This window comes from Sycon ciliatum, chromosome 6 (genome assembly GCF_964019385.1).
Source record: "Sycon ciliatum chromosome 6, ocSycCili1.1, whole genome shotgun sequence".
NCBI classification, from domain to species: domain Eukaryota; kingdom Metazoa; phylum Porifera; class Calcarea; order Leucosolenida; family Sycettidae; genus Sycon; species Sycon ciliatum.
Window position 1 is genome coordinate 16,465,476 of NC_088648.1, and position 6,632 is coordinate 16,472,107.

The following is a 6,632-nucleotide window of genomic DNA, read 5'->3' on the forward strand; positions in this document are numbered from 1 at the left end:
CATGGGTCAGCGTGATCGGTGCAGTGCATGTGATCGATGTATTCATGGTGGTCTCAGGTCTGTACGGAACGTAGCCAATCGTTGACTAGCTTGCCAAGTGCCATGCAGGAGGACTCCGCGGGAGTGGCATATGGTCATGATTGCGTTCTCACCTTCCTACCCACAGCGTGCATGCCGTTTTGCGGTGTCACGCTTCCAAACCATGCACGTCCTTACGTAAACTAGGAGCGACGCTTGTGTAAACGATTTGATTCTAATTATCACTTCCCGCTATACTGCACGCAGTGCGTGATAGAGAAGGTGTCCGGAATGGGGAAGTGTGTGTGTGTGTGTGTGTGTGTGTGTGTGTGTGTGTGTGTGTGTGTGTGTGTGTGTGTGTGTGTGTGTGTGTGTGTGTGTGTGTGTGTGTGTGTGTGTGTGTTGTGCTAATGAGAAAGGATTCCGGTCAGCAGCATAGACACTAGAACCACCTGTGCGCTGCACTGTCAGGTGGCCGTGCGTCTTGTACCGGATGCATGAGACACTTCCTGCCAGTTCCTGATAGTGATAGGCACACGCATACAATTTTAAACTGATCTAAACAGTGCAGCATAATTAAAACACCTTTCTTCTACTAGCTGTGCCTTCAGTACACTGATGTTGAAATCTGCGTTATTAGAGAGGTTAAGATGCACGTTATTTCCGACGTGACGCGCAATTTCACGTCAAATTTGGCGTAAAACTCCAAATTTCGACGTGAGCAGCAGGTCACTCGCGTTGATTTTTCGACGTGCGAGCCAAATAACGCGAGCTGAACTTTCGCGTCACGTCAGAAATAACGTGCATCTTAACCTCTCTATTCAAAGCGTTTCCACCTACACTACACTCTACGGCTGCTGCATAACTGTACACGTACTTCCACACTGACTAAATGTACATGACAGTGCAAGTACATCATGGATAACTACAGTCGTGGCCAAGGAAATCCGACCCACGCGGTCAAAACTCAAAAGCTGTTTTCATTTCAATAACGATGCACAGGCGAAAACCGATCTGAGGACTGCAGGGACCGCATGAGCCTTCGTGCTGCTTTCGGCTCACGGGTCGGATTTGTTCTGCCACGACTGGACTATTCTGTCCTGCTCTTTGAAGTGACTGTTGCAATCATGCAGGACTTCTCCTAACGTTGCCATGGACAGATTACTCGATCTCGGAAAGTTTACTAACAGTCGTGATCATCACTCAGACGCAAGGACGAGGTGCTCGTATGTGGGAGGTTCTTCTGTATACATGGCGGTGATGCATTGAAAGCGCGTCCGCTAGTCTAGCACAGCAAGCACATGCCTGCAGTGCTACTGCTAGCAAGTAAGCAAAGGTCAACGGTAGCGCCCAACGAGGCACATGGAGACGGTGATGTTCCAGCTCCTTCGTCGACAGTCGGCTGGCTTGCGCAAGATTGGTGCAACACATGCCATTGACCTGAATATCCAGATACCCCTGCTCAGGCTGTTGGCTACAGCTTGGCCTCTCGCTCTCTCGACATAACCAGTGTTCGGGCCCCTGCAATACCTAAGGCTTAGCAATGCGGCGCGTGCCTGCATCCTCGGCTAGCCTCTATAGATCTAGGCTGTACAGACTTCGCCAGGCAGAAATGCAAGGCGTGTGCATGCTGGCGGAGCGCACCAAATTTGGCCGTTGTCATGTTGGACATCCACCATGACAATTGACATCCAGCTCAAACATAATGCTGATCACGTGGACATGCAATCTAGATTTACACATACGTCTACACTGAAGCTAGTGCACCAGACTAATGAAGCTAAACATGATCGCTAGAATGCTGAGCGCAATGCAGTTGACATCATGTTATCTGGCGCTCCGTGGTCGTAGATCTACGGCAGTAGATCTAGGAATGATGAGCCTCAATCGCCATGCCCTGACAATCCAGGAATGTGTGGTCAGTCTGTCAGATCGGCAGATTTGGCCGCAGGTGTGAACCGCATGGCTGTCTCCTCCTGTGTGAGAGACCATAGCTTAGCGCCTACGGTAGCTTCTCACCTCCAACTCCAACGCAACGCATCATCCATCCCCTGGCGCATGCATGTCCTGTACCTTGCGTAGCCTGGGCCTTGCATAGCCTGTACTGGGCCTGGGCCTTGCGTAGCCTGGGCCTTGCGTAGCCTGAGCCTGGGCCTAGGCGCCTTGGCTGGCACACAATGGCAGTCAGGGACTGTCTGGGCCAACTGTTATGTGCAGCACTGACCGTCTTTGACTTTGGTCAATGAATCACCAGCTCGTATTAGCGACCAGTGGATCTACTCATTCTACTGGCAGTATAGACTACCTGTGACACAACGGCCAGTAGTGGCGGGTCTGGGGCTGCATACTAGTAGCGCCCTGACACTTGACGCCCGGATTTCAGATTTAATCATGCAAGCACTCGGGCATTGTTGTTCATGATCTGCGATTTGCTTGCGTGTGCACACACATCTAAGATGGGCTGAGCTCTCTTTAACGAAAGGGGGCCAGCTTTTGTTCCTTCCTAGGCACGACAGTGGACATTTTTTAGGAGTCACTTTGTGTGGTCGGAATGGAGGCAGATCGAGAAGCGAAACATCTCTGACGGTTTCCGAGTCTTGTTAACAGAAGCACCAGCTGGGTGCGGAAGTTCTTTTGTTACGTAGACCGTTACATGTATACCTGGTATACATCAGACATGACTTTGTAAGACACAAGGCAGAACAACAGATCAGAGACCAATGTGGCAATCTCTTTCTCGTGTCTCCGAGTTTCGCGTTCAAAAAACACTCATCAGCTGAAAAGAGACTGCGCTGAAGTACTACTAGTAGTAGATCTACCTGTAGGCTGACCGGAGACACCTCGATCAAGACTAGACAAGAGCTGGAACATGATCTTGTGCGGGATTGCACTGTCTGTGACTTTCTCCGACGACGACGGGTCTGCGTGCCCCCCCCCCCCCCCCCCCCCCCCCAGCCCTCCAGCGTGCAGGACTCAGTCAATCGTTGTCCCTGGTTACCAGAATCCTTCACACTGCACTACATTGTTGTTGGCATGGTGGTCGAGTGCCACACTACAGTACACTGTCACTGGCACAACCATCACGACAGAATGTAACGTAGAAAACATAACACCAAGGATTATACCTCACGTGTACGTGGTGTGCAGTCATTTTAGCTTGTCCCACATGCAATTATTGTTGGTTGGTTCGGCCTTTCAACTGCTCTCAACTGCCTTTGATATGCTGAGACCACGGGCGTTGGCCACATGCGCCATGCTTATGCAAGAAAACCGATGTTTTGTTCGTCACAGCATAGCATTAGCAGGCGAGAATAATAACAATTGTTTGCGCACGTAGCTGGATCTTTTCCGGGACAGAGCGCACAGGTGCATTCGACACTGACTTTAGGAACAGATACGGACTATGGACGTATCTAGGCATGATGACAGTACGAGTGGTGACACGTTGCCAACAGACTCTGGATACCTGCACCGGATGGCCGAAGGCTGGCGGGGACCGCACAATAGCCCACAGGCGAATCTTGCGTGTCAGCTAATCACAGCCGGTTCATCAGGAAAGTTCAAGCTGTTCCAGGGTAAGGCCGTATTTGCATGCAAGATATTCGCGTGTGGCCGCAGCCCTGAGCATGCACGTTTTTCTAGTTTGAGACGTCTGTGATCATGCTGCAAATCAGTTTCGTTTTGATTGGGACCATCCAGTTCTCTGACTTTGCGTGTACAGACCGCATCACTATCACTAGTACAATAGTATCATATCAGTCAGTGCAAATGACGTGCATTGCCGTCCTACAATGTACATGTAGCCTCCCCCCCCCCCCCCCCCCCCCCAGAGAGAACTGTTACTTGTGATAGCCTGCAGGAACTGTTCACGCACAGTCCTACCATGTATCGATGTACACAGGCGTACACTATGTTGCAGAGCAGAGGACGCACTGTGTTGAAAACAGTGCTCCTGACTACACTTTACAACCATCATCAGTTGGCAGAGCCCCCCCCCCCCCCCCCCCCCGCACACACACACACACACACCCGATGATGGTTGTTGTCAGGATCCTCAGGAGCACTGTTTTTCAACACAATGCGTCCTCCGCCTTGTAACATGCTGTCAATCAATCAACATGTTATTCAGCCAAACAAACCTTACCTACTACTTATCAGTTAAATTGTAGTTTGAGCACGGCTCCGAGTGGCGCTAGAGCGACGAGCCATCTTTCAATATCTGTGGTACCTCCTTTACACCATGGCTGGTAGCTCGGCCTATTTAGCTTGTAGCTGTACTGATGAGGCCTTTATGGCCGAAACAGCTTGCTGTTTACTGCATTTGGGTATTTATAAGCTATAAATAATATCTTATTGGCAACGAATAATACATGCTTGATGAGTCAAGTCTAGAACAATGTAGATTAGATTGAAGTTTTGAATGTCTTGCCTGTGCATCTTTTTGACTCAGCTCTGGAGTACATTCAGTTTACTAGTGTCCTAGATGCTCGCACAGTCTGAGGGCAAATCTGACAACAAGAAGGAGACCGAGTGAGTGAAGAACAAGATCCAGATCTCTACATTGAAGCCGAGTTCACATTCATTCATGATTCATAACATGAAAGAGAACACAAAGGAACGTAACCGGTGCGGGGAGGAAGCTCACTCGCGCGGCAATAACTGTCAGGTGATCAAGTACATGTGCTTCAGAACAATTAGAATGAGGGGCAACAGATGGTGAACAGCGGGCTCTGTCGACCCGTGCACAGGGGGAAAAGCAGCAGAGGGCTAAAGGTTGAGAGAGTGTGTTGTTCTTACCCCCCCCCTCCCCCTCCCGGCCCCACTTCTACCCCCCCCCGCCTTTGGTCATGTATACTGTATCTGGATATAAGTAGCACAGCCCCAGCTAGTAGTAGTGCAAGCACCCAAACCAGTAATGACTCTGAGACCGATGGTCGGACGGGCTCGTCCGCCCTCACCACCACTGCTGTTCAGGAGCACACAGCTAATTTGACACACAGCCCCACTCTGCAGTGGCCATGTGGCCTCAACTTCCAGATGGTGGCCGAGCAATACTATCTGATGAGCATATGGTTGTAGTGTCAAGGTTAGATGTAAAAATAGCTTGGACCATAAGTTATCTAATTCAGCAGTTTGAGGGAGTTGGAACTGAGTGGATCAAAAATTGCATGAAAACTGACCGTCAGCAGCAATAAGTTACTTATGACACTGGTACACGTACATGTAGGTCTTCGGTTAGGCACTGCCTATTACTTCAAAGTATTAGCTCAACCAGTCTTGTAAAACGTGGGTACACTTACAATACTGAATGCCCTCCAGGCCACCCAGCATCGTAATTAGACTGTTCATACACGTCGTGTACTATTACTTCTTCGTTAGTAGCAGTAGTAACTGTTAGTAGTGTGTGTGTGTGTGTTCCCGTGTGTGTATGTCCGTCGTGTGTGTGTGTGTGTGTGTGTGTGTGTGTGTGTGTGTGTGTGTGTGTGTGTGTGTGTGACTGCGGCAGGCCACATGGGACACGCACCGCAGTCCCCTGGCTGTCACAATGGTCTCACGTTCTGGCACCCTGTGCCAGCAATCATGCCCGGGACCATACGCCTGCGGTCGTACACGTGCACACACATTATACACCCTCATACTGTGCCCTGATATCATGGTGCTCTCTCATGTTTACAGCGATAGCCTGATGATTAGCTCAAGGGCAGGTTTCAGATATCAAGTGAAGTAACTTGGGACATGGCAAGTTGCTGACTCAAAGTAACCCTGTTCACGTGTCCGAAGTGTGCTGGCTGTGTCATGCATGGCTTCTAAAGGCGCTGTCCGTCAGTGCCTGTGTACAAGCTGTCAAAATTGTGTTGTGTTGACTGATGCAGCGTCTGTGGGCCTGTGTGCTTGTGTCCCCGGGTGTCAGCACAAGTTGCTATGGCTTCTGCTGTAGCATCGCTTTCATTGCCTCCGGCGATTGATGTCAAAATGGTCAAATGGTGTGTGTGTGTGTGTGTGTGTGTGTGTGTGTGTGTGTGTGTGTGTGTGTGTGTGTGTGTGTGTGTGTGTGTGTGTGTGTGTGTGTGTGTGTGTGTGTGTGTGCACTGTGTGTGCTCCCACTCGGGAGTTGGTATATTACGACTCCCGTCTCCACAGCTCTCACACCGACGGTGCTGTGACCGTGGTAACAGCCAGTGATCACATGATCACGTAATCACATTGGGCAATGCAGCTGTGGCGAGTGCAATCCAACCTCATGACACAGTATCATGTTCCAGGATGCGTGGCCTTATTACAAGTACTGAGCACGGTGTAGATCTACACTGGGCAGGGCAATGGAGAAAGCTCTACTGTATCCATTGTGAGGTAAGACCCACACTCGGTGTATCATTGCCGCTGAGTCTGCAACAGTACACTCACACAACAGCTGTCACTGACCAGGCAGGGCTGACTGGGGAGAGCATGCTCCACCATACTAGTATGCTATGAAGTGCATGCAGCCATGCAGCGGGTCACATTGACCATGCTCCATGCGTGTGATCGATAACCGTACTCGTGCTATATTGAGAACATGTCAGTCTCATCGCGGCTGTGGCCCTAAGCTACCGTCTGTCTGCATGATGTGAGAT